This window comes from Hyperolius riggenbachi, chromosome 2 (genome assembly GCF_040937935.1).
Source record: "Hyperolius riggenbachi isolate aHypRig1 chromosome 2, aHypRig1.pri, whole genome shotgun sequence".
NCBI lineage: Eukaryota > Metazoa > Chordata > Amphibia > Anura > Hyperoliidae > Hyperolius > Hyperolius riggenbachi.
Window position 1 is genome coordinate 165818782 of NC_090647.1, and position 14070 is coordinate 165832851.

A 14070-nucleotide genomic window follows, 5' to 3' on the forward strand; every position below is an offset into this window, starting at 1 on the left:
CGATAGAATGTCTTTGAATGTTTAGAGGGGACATTAAGGCCCTGGACATTAAAGGAGCAAAATTTAAGTTTCTCCATTGTATGGAGGGTAGGATAGGAGTTTTAGTGAATAAAGGGGTGATGTTATTGATAAACTAAAGGGGTTAGGATCCATAATATAGGGGGGTTGGTAAGAAACCATGCGGTTCATGGGGCAACCATGGAAACATGGTATGCACCATAGTGATAAGGAGGGGGTAGTAGAAGCCATGAACGAGGAGGGCTCCGGAGCTATCCCCATAGTTATAAAAGTACATAATGAGATGGAGTACAGGAGACCAAGTCTATATTTAAGATAGCAATATCTATATATAAAATAACATAACGAAGAAAAAGAACAATAGAACATAAACAATAACAGGTTCATTATCATGACCTAGTTTGTGGTAGGACAATGATAAGTTTCTGGGTTTCATATGTAAACAGAAATAAGGTAAGTTTTAAACCTGAGTTGCAAAAAGTAGAAGGGATTTTGAGACCAGCATATTACTGATTGCAACAAGGTAAATTAGACACTTCTACATAAGGCAGTGTAGGTGCGATGTGAAAAATGAGGATGTAACCTCTATTGTAAAGCTGATGCTCAAGTTTCTGCAGCTTCTGGAGTCTGGGTTTTCTTCCTGTTGTTCTTTCGGCAGCGTTTGGGAGAAACCTCAGTCCATGGCTCTTTAGGTGGAGATATAGGCGGGGGGGTTGAAAGGGCCAGTCTGGAAGTTTCATTTGAGGAAGTTCAAATGTTCCTAAGAAGTGAGGTAAATCTCCTAGAGTGCGAAAAACAGAAGAAGAGCCATCCTTGGAAGCTATTAGATGAAAAGGATATCCCCAGTTATACCGAATGTCCTTCTCTTTCAGAAGTGTAAGGAGAGGTTTAAGAGATCTACGTAGAGCTAGTGTGCATCTGGAGACATCAGGAAGCAGAGTGATTTGAGCCTCGTTAAACATGATAGCATCTTGGTTGCGTGCACCTAGCATAATTTCTTCTTTAATTTTGTAGAAGTGAACTCTGCATATGATATCACGGTGGCAAGCTGGATCAGAGTTCACTGGGCCTAGTGCTCTATGGGCTCTGTCCAGATCAATTGTAGTATCAGATTGGCGCAATTGTTGAAACATTTTCTGTGCGACTGCATCACATTCTTTAGGGTCAATAGATTCTGGAACACCTCTGATGCGAATGTTGTTTCACCTGTTTCTGTTCTCAATGTCATCAGTTTGCATGATGTCGTGTTCTTGGGATTGTAGTGCTTGGGAATTAATAGCAGATAGGTGTGATTCCAGCTGAGATTTCATTTTATCGATAGTGTCTTCTAAAGTAATTACCTGGTTACCAACTTGTGAGATATCATACTTTAAAGAATGTATTTCAGATTTACATGTATTCTCAAGCCGAGTTATGTATTTTTCCATATCTTCGGTAGTGGGGATCAGAGCCGGGACAAGGTCTTCCAGCACCCAAGGCTGAGACACCAAAGTGCGCCCCTCCATCCCTCCCACCCCAGTCATCACACACTGATTGCTATTAGACTAAGAGGCGCCACAGGGCCCACAACCTCCCCAACACCTTAATATCTAGTTATCTGGCTTGCAGTCACTGGTATGTATCCCCTTTTCTTATTTCTTTCTGCTTCAAACACAATTAGGAATGACAGATGAATGAATTCTGCGCCCCCTCCTACACTGCGCCCTGAGGCTGGAGCCTCTCCAGCCTATGCCTCGGCCCGGCCCTGGTGGGGATGGATCTTAAATATTCCTTAATGTCTCTCATCTCTGTTGAGTGGTGAGGAGAGGATGATCGAGAATCATTCCGGTAATGTTGGGACTTATTAGACAGGGTCTAACCGGGCCTTAGGAGCAGGGATGAGCAGAAACTACGCCAGTGCGAATTTACGCATCGTAGTTTGCATCTACGCATTGTAGTTCATAGGTGAAGTTTCAAAACTATGCTTACGAATTTACACGTAGCGAAGTACCACTACGTGTAGCTTACGCTCACTATGCGTAGATACCATGTGTATTGCGTAGTGAACTACGAATGCGTTACTTGCGTCTAATTTTCCACATGCAATTGTATGCTTACAAATTTACATATTGGAAAGGGGGAATGTATGCATAGAAGAGGTCCCGGTATAAGCATTTAAAGAGAAATGAATGCGTAAAATGTTCTGCATACGGGCATAAGCATCTGTATACACTACGCTTCGCACTACGCGTAATTGCGTATTTTAACGCATTGTCTACGAAATGCATATGAAGCAAATATTTGATTTTGAAGCCGTAGTTTGGTGAAGCGTAATTGCGTAAAACTACGCGTAGTTCCAGCATAGCGAAGTTGGCTGACTACGACCATCCCCGCTTAGGAGTAGTACCTGAGTGTTTGTCAGCGCCTCTGCTCTGCGAGTCCTCACCTCGGTGTCTGCTGCTGTCCGAGTGGTATGATCAAGGGTTCCCAGATGTAGAGGGATTGGCAGGGGTCTTCTTGATTGAAGAGCGGCGGTCTCCATGCGGCCTAGTGTCTTGGTCGCGCCGGCCGGAAGTGGAGGCCTTGCGGACCAAGGATGCAGCCTGAGCGGTGGAGAAGTCTGACCTGTGGGAAGAGGATCTCGATTGCCGTTCAGCACATTCGGAAAGGTCAGTCTCAGAGCGGGAGGCAATGGATGGAGTTTGTACTTGCTCCTCGCTGCAGGCTCTTGTGCCAGACGCCATCTTGGATATGCCAAAGGATCTAGACTCGAATTCTTCTTTCAGGAAATAACTGTGGATCCGGACCCTCTTTTCAGCTGGAAGATGCTTAGAGGGTGAAAGCTTCTTCTACTTGTTCTTTTTAGGGGGCATAGAGGGTGGTATGCCAGACTGGTCTCCTGTAAAACCGTGTAGTTGGCGGGGAATAGCCGGAGCTCTGAAGCTAAGCTGCCTCACCCGGCCATCGCAAGCCATGCCCATTCGATTTCCCATTTTATGTTTTCAGACTTCTGTTTTTCGGATTTCTGCGTTTACAATTCCCTAGGAATATTTTATTGTCATTTTTGCTTCAAAGAATGCAAAAAAAAAATGGCAAAAAAATGGAAATTGGAAAATTGGAAATTGGGAAAATGGATTCTTGTGATTGTGATCTAAAAATACCGCCGTAATCATTTTTTTCTGAAAAAATATGCATTCTCTGATCGCTCCAATGCTTCCGAGTCCTGTGATTGAACTTAAATTACAAAGTTGTGGTAAATCGAATTTACACGGAATTTCGATTTCTGTTTTCCTATTTCCGAATTCTGATCAGAAATGATGATTTCCAATCAGAAATGCAGAAATTTCTATTCTGCTGAATCTGAATTAGCATCCCTACATGCTAGAAACAATGAAAAAAAAAAACCTGGTAATAGTGCGCTCCACCAATATAATAAATGCTCTTATTATAGCTTTCCCTCACACACAACATGGGTCGCTCTTCCACAAGAGGGGTATTTCTCTCTTATTTTTTGTACTTTGTCACTAACAAAGCGTGCAACAGTAATTGTATATCAAATCTCAGTGCATACTGTAATAACAACGTTTAGTCTAGCAATCTGAAAGTCCACACTTCTATGACTCCTCCCCTTCACAGGTTACTTTCCACACTTTAAGTCTTCACAGTACCCTTAGATAATATTCCTAAAGAACAGAAGAAACCAATACAGTGAAGTATTGCCAGTTCAAAAGGCACACATACACAGTTCTCTCTCTTTCATTTTCAATGGTAAAAACAGATAATGCCCACCTACTCCGCTGGCAGACTGCACAACAGACCAGCATAACAGCATGTTATGCATCTCAGGCCTTCCTTCTGGTTTCCCCATGGATTGTCCTCATAGATGTTCCCAATACAAAGCTAAAAAAGCACATAGCATAATACTGCTTACTAGGATCCAATTGTTAACTCCCAGAGTGGGTGATCACCAATTCACAAATCTCCCACTAAAGTGCTCTCTGTGTGCACTGCATTCACCAGCCACAAGCTAATTGTATAAAGCCACTCACCAGATACTGTGGCTGAACTTAACCTACCTGGCATTCAATTTTTCCAGGATTTCTGTGCAAAAAGTGATAACATTTATTTAAAAAAAAAAAAATTCCTGTGACTTGCCAAAATGTGTCAAGCAAGGGTCTAGTATACAGTGCAGGAGAGTACTGATGTGTATGCATGTTTATACTGTTCACAGCATGTTTTTATGGACGGATATATCTGTCAGTACCGCTAGGGAATTAAACCAGACCAGCAAACTTCACTTTAACCCTTTGCAGGCACATCCGGATTTATGCATTTAAATACCTCCAGACTCCCCATCCACTCTTTAAAACGCAAAAGAGCATCACCATAGGGTAATAACATTTATTATAATGAAAAGATAAAAGTATTGCACTTACAATTTGTTCTTTAAACTTGTGCATATTAAAGAATGCTCCACGTCTAACCAGTGTCTACTGCTCTGTCCCAGATCTGTCCCAAGTTCCGCCCAAGGATGGTAATGCAGAGTTTATTCCGTGAACCCTTTTTATGATAAATACCTTTGAAAAAACAAACAAACAAAAAAAACTCTATAAGGAGGGATTACAAGGACTTTCCAGACCAGGCTGCTGCCACTAGCATTTCTCAGGGAGCCAGCTAAAAATCCTTGTTTTTTTAGTTGTCTCTCTTTTTTTTTTTTTTTTTTTTTAATAGCGTTTCCTCATTATAGCACATTCTTTAAATGCTGGTTCAAGTGGGCTTATTGCATCATCTGTTTCTTCTATCTTCCCTCTTTTTCTGTCAGTCTGCCTCTGAGGTTTTGCTGAATTTACTAAAGATCTTACTAAAGATCAGCCACTCACTAATCCTCTGGTCCCTGCTGCCAGCTAGTTTTCTTTTCGCCGACAGGCCCGACAGGACTGGCCACACGTAGCTTTCTCCGCATTCCCGACTGTAATTATCGCATAGTTGGGAATGCAGAGAAAGCTATGCGTGGCCAGTCCTGTCGGGCCTGTTGGCAAAAATGAAACTAGCTGGCAGCAGAGGACCAGAGGGTTAGTGAGTGGCTGCGAGGGCACAGGACTGCTGCAGGGGGCTGGTAGAAGCCCCAGTTGAGTAAAACTCATTTTTTTCTGGCTTAAGTATCCATTTAAACACTTTGGACATGTCCTCATGCATATTCTACAAAGTAAAGAAAAGGAAGATCAGGGACCTACATTTTTTGACTGCCTGACACTATTACCAGACTTCCAACTTATTAAATTGCTGCAAAATCTTTTTGATATGGTCAGAAGTGTCTCACAAGCTAATTCCATCTATGGGCAGATATGGAATGTTGGATTTTTCCTGAATATCAGCAGAATGGCAAATGTGTGGAAATGCACTACAACCACAGAACAAACATGGTGCATTTATATATTGCAGCTGTAGTTCCCTTATACCCACTTATACCATGGTTCATCATGTATACTTGCCTTAAAAGTGGTACAACTACTAGCTAGTAGGTAAAAGTGAATCTTTTTTTTTACTGCAGTAGGGGCTTTATGGTTTCTTTGTTAGTAAAAATATGAAAATATAAAAAAAAATATTGGGTACTTTTAAACATTTTTGTGTATAGTATATTTATCTCTAGCTATCTACACAGTTTATGTTTCAGATCTTTTGTATCAAAAATCATGGATTTACAACTGGTGAGTAAATGCCTTAAATAAGAAGTGCCAAGATGTACTGAACTCATATTTAAATGTGTGTAAAGAAACATTGAACTTAAAATGCACGCTTAAGTGAAAAACTGAATGACACAAGAAACTCTCCTTCATCCTTCATTACATCTCCTTTATCAGCTAACAGTTTTTCCTTGTCTTCATGCTTATAATTGTCACCTGCATGGCTGGATAATTATCCACTACTCACTAGAGTGGGATGTTTAGATTCTGCATACGGCAGCACTTTGCCAAACAATTACAGGGGCACTAAGAAAAACTCTGAGAGGGCAAGCAAGACTCCAGAGACTTGTTGATGGATTTTACAGCATGCTACAAATGATTGTCTAGGGCTACAGCATTTCCAGCAATTTAGCAAGTTTTGGCTGTTACTATAAGACATTACATTTGTTTGTACTTTGGGCGATTCCTTCATCACCTGACAGCATTATGACTCAGATTGGCTTCTATAGTAAGAGCTAGGTCAAGAAAATGAATGGTTTTGTATTTAGAGACTAATCAAATTGTTAGATGAAAACCAAAACTGGTCTTAATGTTAAGGGCATTTTTTATGTGTACCATTGATTATAAAAAGGCATTATTGACTATCTCAGTATCTGAATATTTAATTTTAAAGGTAATATGATGGTAAAATACAACAGGGAGAAAAAAGCTTGGCCCTAGATACAGGCAGGATGAGGTCGGACTGATGCTACTTACCTGGGTCACGTGCTACTCAAAGTCCTTGTGCAAACATAGAAGAAGCAGAAAGAAGCACTGTGCCCTCAATCACCTTTTATTGATTTCAATTGGGCATCACATACATCGGGTTCAAGTAGGGGTTAGGTGACTGGCCCAACAGTCATTTTGCTTATTACTGCATCATCATAGGCACCAACTAGTGCCTCTGATGATGCAGTAATAAGCAAAATGGCTTCTTCTACATTTAAAGGGAACCTAAACTGAGAGGGGTATGGATATACCCTTTTAAACAATACCAGTTGCTTGCCAGTCCTGCTGATCTCTTTAGCGGCAGTAGTGGCTGAATCACAACCCTGAAACAAGCATGCAGCTACTCCAGTCTGACTTCAGTCAGAGCACCTGATCTGCATGCTTGTTGAGGGGCTGTGGGTAAAAGTATTAGAAACACGAGATCAGGAGGAGAGTCAGGCAACGGGTATTGTTTTAAAAGGAAAAATCCATATCTTTCTCAGTTTAGGTTCCCTTTAATATGGTGGTGAACAAGAAGATACATATATATATATAAACCAAATTACATTTTCTAAAAATCAGCTTTCATGTACTTTGGCCTTCATTTAACGTGCATTGCTATAGTAAAGTGCATTCCACCATGTGTTACCATAGTAACACATGCATTATCCCAGTAACGTGAGTGGCCCTGTTAGGGTAATGAACAGTGCTCCCCTGCTATTAGTACTGGTAAAATTGTGGAGCACTGACTGTGCACAATAAACTTACTGCTGTTTGGTGAATCAGGACCTTCATGCATAGTTAATCTAGCAGGAGGATGACATTTTATTCAAACTAGACTAGACACAACTAGAGAAATATAAGAACTTGCTATAATGTGTTGATAAAGTAATTTTTACAATGAAAACTAATGGTGCAGCAGACGTACAGAAGCATAAGGTCCTTACTGTGAATGATACACAGATACTTAATTTGATGCTAGATGGATATTGTCATTTTTATTTTAAAACTCACTTTATTTACAACAGATGCAGCTGTTTTAGGCTGTCACACAAGGAAATTAATTTAGTGCAACCACATTTTTCTACAATTGCACAGTGAAGATGGTGAGCAGATTACAGGTGAAAGGGCTTCAGAGGACATCTACAAAGGTGTTCAGAGGAGAGAACTAAACAGATGTAAGTAAGGAGAGTTCAGCTACCATGTTGCTTGTTTTCTCTTTTGCTCTCGCTCCCCCTCCCCCTCTCTCTCTCTTTCTCTTTCTCTCTTATTTCTATTTTTCAAAAAGACAGGAGTCATGCAGCTATCAAGGATGCTGATGAAGTTTGAGGCCCTGGAGAAGAAATCCAAAGACTTCATAATACAATATTAGAGTTCCCTGTGTCTTTTATAAACTCATAACTTGTACATGCTAGGTCAATATGTATGGGGTATCAGGATACTCTTATACACATTAGCCAGACTGGGGTGCTTATCTGATTGCTTTGATTTTGAACTGATTGGTTTGCACCATAAACTCTTATTTCTTTTGTCGAAAACCCCACCAGGCAAAAGGATTTGCCTTTAGATCCTCCTCGACCAACAGTGCTGGGGAAGGAGCGCCCGGAAAAGTGGGGAGCGACTATGTCTCCATTTGAAAGCCACACCCCTCAGCTGTGGCTCTTAAAATGGGAAGATTTCCTTTCCCTTTGTTTCAAAGGCTACTCCTTTTCTGCTAGCAGGCATGGACCCTTTAAGGGAGATAAGCTACACTGTTTTTGAATTTTATGAGTTTGTAGTTATGGAGAGCTCTGTTTTAACTAAAGTACAAATCTTCTGTGTATTATTCCTGAACGCCTGTTGTATGCAGTGAGTAATTAGGCTAACCGTGTGAGAGATAAAGCTTTTGCAAAATCCCTTGTTCAATTTAAATTGAGTAAATGTATGTGCAGTTTCCACTTATGCTGTTATTTACATGCAAATAAGCAGAAAACTTTGCTCATGCCTGTTATGGTTAATGAATGACACAGTGGATTGAAGCCAGAAAAATAGTTAAAAAAATTGCTTAAAAATGAGTTATGAGTATAATAAAAGTTTTAGTACATTAAGCCCATAAAAGAGAGATGGGGTATCATGAAGCACAGAGATGAAAGGTAATTGAGGTGATTCCACAAACTACCAGTAACTTAAGTCACACTGTCTTGTTTCCTGAAAACTCAGCGCAAGAATCTAGCATGACGTTTATCTCACATCCGGTACATAAGGATTAGGCACTAGTGTTAGGTGGAATAGCTCCCTGTTTGATTCGCTGGCCATTTGATTGAACCTGTGCAATGTCCATCCTCTCAGCGCTCACGGATTGGTTGGTTTAGGCCTGCCTGCGAGATCAAAGCCAACAGAAAAGAGTTAGTGGAGGAGTTAACAGTATGGTTAGTTTTGCTGCCCACAAACCCTCAGTCAAAGGCTCGCTGAGTCTGTACATTGTAATGATAGGTGCATCTGAGATCACCTGCAGGGATATCAGTACTGATCACCTAAACTGAGACATGGCCAATCATACACCATAGGAGATCTCACACTATGATCAATAGGGAGCCTATAATTCAAAACACAGTGTCCTCACACGGTTTCTGATCAGCAAATGGAACGCGTAAGTACATATGTATTCCACCGTTGACATTACATTGCTATACTTTTGGTTATGGCAGTATTCTTCAATGCAATTTCAACAAATTTGTGATGTCAAATAATGTGTTTTTTGAGTTGGCAAGATCTTAAGCCGAAAAGCTATTTTGCGTCAAATATAAGGACAACCCAAATTCAAACACCAACAGAATTAGGCACCACTAATGTTTTGTTAACTTTCACTTTTCCACACTTGCTCAATGTGTTGAGATCAGTAAAGCACACAGATGTTTATGATATTAAATTCTTTGCAACTTACTAGAAATCTTCCAGGTTCTTCTCCAGGACCTGGGCTTCATTAACTGTTGTCATTGTAATCTGGTTCCTGTCCTGTTGATTGCAAGCTCTTCTTGCAGAACTAGAGCTAGGTTTAGACAATCGGGTGGTTTTCAAAAGATAAAACAAATATCAGGTTAGCTAAATGGGGGATTTAGGAGGAGACTGATCTGGCATATTGATGGCATAATTAGGTACTTACTATATTCCCAAATTCCAGAGATAAATGATGGCTAACAAATCCAAAAGAGGTTCTAACGCCTTTACATACTGCCTAAAACAAACAATTTTTTTTTCCATGAAACTGGATTTTTATGATAATCTACTTTCTAAAGATAATAGGGGAATACTTGTATTGTGTAAACTGTTTTTGGGAGTCTACTGGTGATGTAAGATGATTTAGAAAGTTTCATGGTGAGCGTTCAACAAGTTGGCAGCTAGAGCCCTTCAGATAATACCCTTGGGTAATTTACTGGATGTAACTGTTATCACTTAGAAGCTCATAATAATGACAAATTGAAAAACTAAGCCTAAATACTGGCATTAGCAACAGTCTTTCAGGAGATTAGCTGGCCTAGGGCAGAGATTACTTTGAAACGCCACAAAATTATTTCCAAAAATGAGAGAATTTACAGCCTTTTTCCAGAAGTAGAAAAGTTTTGCCAGGGATTAACTACTGAGTAATCCAAGACACAATAAGATAAATGTTTCATAGTTTTCATTGAAATGGATAGTAAAGTAACTAACTGAGGTCTTATTGAAATATATACTGTAGATGCTGGCCACTGAACTAAGATTATAGCGCAACTCCAGTCATAGAAATAGGACAATGTTGATTTGAATGTGGCCAGGATATTATGACTTATATTTGTTTCCATTAGATCCTGATTTTTTTGTTAATGAGTCACTGTAATGACATATAGTAAAATGCATTAAATTATTCAATTATTCAGGAGACCAACTTTTATGGCGCACCCAGTTATGTCACGCCTAGGCTGATTAGTGCACCTTTGGGAGACCATGGCCCATATGCACTTAACTTTTTCTCCTTAGTTTTCCCCTAGCCCCCTCCTTCAACAAGGTCCTCAAAACTCACCTTTTCACTCTGGCCTACCACCCCTCACAATTGCTCTAAGCCCACAGCTGAACTCTGGTCCCCTACCTTTCGTGTCCCTACCTCTCCTTCTAGATTGTAAGCCTTCGGACAGGGTCCTCCTCCTTTTGTGTCCTACCTGATCATGCACCTCCATCACTGTACACATATCCTATGGATCTAAGTGAACTCAACTTGCCTAATCTCCATGCTTCCATCCAGTGACTGACTAAGCATTACCTTGTACTCATACTGTGCTGTGTGATCTGGTTTGCTTGTATTCCTGTATTGTCGTATTGCTGTATGTCACTCCTAAATATTGTCTGTAACCTAAAATAATGTCCAGCACTGCGTAATATGTTGGCGCTTTATAAATACAATAAATAAAATAAAATAAATAAATAATAAAATAAACTCCTTTTAAATAGTGATGGCTTGAGCCTTGAGCATAAAAAGGTTAGCGAACTGGCAAACTGCGTGAACCACCATAGACTTCAATGGGCATGCAAGTTCTAAAACCTCTAGGGACTTTTTTTGACCACGGAAGTGATGGAACAGTTGTTTCAAGGGGCCTGTAACCTGGATGGGGGCATGCCGGAGGGGAATCCATGGCAAATGTCCCACCAAAAACGACATAGTTGATGCAGAGTCGTGTTTCTCTAAAGGGCAGAAATCACATTACATTCCTACATTTGTGGAAAAAAGTGTTGCTTTAAAGTGACTCTGTAACAAAAATTACAACGTTTTTTCTACCATCCTACAAGTTCCTAAACCTATTCTAATCTGTTCTGGCTCACTGCAGCACTTTGTACTATCAAGGTCTCTGTAATAAATCAATGTATCTTTCCCCTGTCAGACTTGTCGGCCTGTGTCTGGAAGGCTGCCAACTCTTCCGTGCTGGTCTGTTCCTCTATGCACACTCCAGTGTGTGTTTTATTTACATAAGCCAGCAGCTTCTCTGCTATCTTATCAGTGATAGAAGAGAGCTGGATAAAAATCCTCCTCTGTTAGGCTGTGAAAGTAGCTGGGCTGACACATGCTGAGGAATTACAGACACAGGCACAGGCAGAGCTGTCTGCAGGAAGCCTGTAATGTTCAGTGCATGAGAGAAGAAGGGGACAGAAGGTAAACACACAAATGATCTTTTGAGATTCAAAAGGAAAGCTGTATACAGCCTGCTTGTGTATGGATGTATTTTCTATGTGTGGACATATTGTACATCAATCTACTTCCTGTTTTGGTGGCCATTTTGTTTGTTTATAAACAAACTTTTTAAAACTGTTTTTGACTACTTTTAATGCGGCGGGGAGCGGCGAAATTGTGACAGAGGGTAATAGGAGATGTCCCCTAACACACTGGTATGTTTACTTTTGTGCGATTTTAACAATACAGATTCTCTTTAAAACATCTGGCGTGTGTACATGTCCATCAGATAATGTAAGGGTTATGCCCGCTTCACACTGACAGACCAAACGACGCATTTACCACACTGCAAACAACCGCAAATAGCTTTAGCTTATGAAGTGCACCCAGTAAACCGACCAAAAAAAATCCCCAACTCTGCAGAGCCTATCCTAGCACCCAGGTCATACAGATAATCATTGATGGCTCACTCATGTTGGAGCAGGCGTTCAAACTTCATGAGCATGGAATTCCAGCTAGTGGTGCTGTCGCAAATCAAGTGCCTCACTGGCATGTTGTTTCACCGCTGAATCTCAGCAAAGTGCGCCATAGCTGTGTATGAATGTCTGAAATGGCCACACACCTTTCTGGACTGTCTGAGGAGGAAAGCCTGGGTACTTAGAGACAAAGATTGGACAATTCAGAACATGTGCCATGCAGCGCACATGAGTTATCTTGCCCAAATTCAATGTTGCCAACAGATTGCTTGCATTGTCACACACCACTTTTCCGATCTCCAGTTAGTTAGGGGTCAGCCACTGATCGACCTGTGAGTTCAAAGCGGACAGGAGTGCTTGTCTGGTGTGACTCTCGAATTTCAGGCTAAAGTCAGTACATTTTGCAGAGTCTGACACACACAACTGTAATATAACAATATCAAAAGAGGAAAACAGCACTTATGAGTGTGTATTGTGCAAGGTACTGCACAAGCAGCAGGGTGTGCACACCTGTCCAACAGCTAAAGTCAGTGGTGCACTGTGCACAGTCAGACACACAGAACTGCGATATCACAATAGAAAAAAAAAACCTACAAGGACTCGTTAGGTGCTCAGGACACTGTACTAACGGCAATAAACTCAATGGGGACACAGAAGCAGGACAGAGTCAGATATGCAAGACTGCAATTTCACAATAGAAAGAAAAACCTTTGTTTGGGTGCTCAGGATGCTGTACTAATAACAATAAATTCAGTGGGGACACAGAACAGAGGCCTAACTAACGCTTTCCTTTCTGAAGTATGGCTCTCTCTCTGCTCTCACTCACACAGCACACAGGCAGACTGTAAAATGGTGCTTTTATGGGGGGGGGGGGGGTCCAGAAGGGAGTTCTAGCTGATTGGCTGCCATGTGTCTGCTGTCTCTAGAGTGAGGGGTCAAAGTCTGGCTCCATGATGATGTATAGGGGATGCCATGTATTCGCCCGCTGACACAAATGAGAACACATGTTGTGTTCTACCGTGAACTACTGTATTTCTACTGTGAACTACCGTATTTTTCGGACCATAAGACGCACCTGACCATAAGACGCACCTAGGTTTAGAGGGCAAAAACCAGGGAAAAAAACAAATACATTAAACCTGGTGTGGCCATAGTGCAGGGACATCTTGTGGACCTTCCCCCCAAAAAAACTCTAAGCCACATTCCCCAGCTACACTAAGCACTGCTGACACCCAGCTACACTAACCCCTGCTGCCCTTCAGCTACAGTAACCACCAACTATACTAATCCTCACTGCCTCCCTGCTCCAGTAACAACACCACCTACACTAATCCCCACTTCCCCCCCTCCCCACTGCACTAACAATACTACCTACCTTAATCCCCACTGTCCTTTACTACAGTAATAATACCAATTACACTAATCCCCACTGCCCCCCACTATAGTAACAATTCTACCTACACTTATCCCCACTGCCCACACTACAGTAACAATACCACCTACCCTACCCTAAACAATGCCACTTACACTAATACCAACTGCCCCTCACTGCAGTAACAATTCCACCTACAATAATCCCCACTGCCCCCCACTACAGTAACAATACCACCTACCTTACCTGAAACAATACCACCTACACTAATACCCAGTGCCCCTCACTACAATAACAATACCACCTACACTAATCCCCACTGCCCCCAAATATAGTAACAATACTGCCCATCACTGCAATAACAATACCACTTACACTAATCTGGAGATCAAGCAACGTTCATACATACACATCGGGGGAGACATCCGGCAGCCCTCTCTCTCTTTAGCGATATTCAGGCACAAGGGTGAACTGGTTATCAGGAAGCCGCCAGGGGATTCTGCTGATGAAATGGGGCTGCCACTAAGCAGATGAAAGCTGCAGCAGGTACTCGGCATGTCCGGCGGTCAGCGGGCACACGACAGGTCCAGGGATCAGCGGGCACACGGCAGGTCCGGG

General features: G+C 41.5%; 1 long non-coding RNA gene across 2 annotated transcripts in view; it reads right to left on the minus strand.

Annotated features, from left to right (window-relative positions):
- Positions 1-9371: 9371 nt before the first annotated feature.
- Positions 9372-14070, minus strand: part of LOC137544157 (uncharacterized) — a 63210-nt gene continuing 58511 nt past the window's right edge. For both annotated transcript variants that reach the window (XR_011025743.1, XR_011025742.1), the window contains one exon: positions 9372-9456. This is a non-coding gene — a long non-coding RNA (uncharacterized lncRNA). The remainder of the gene's footprint in view (positions 9457-14070) is intronic.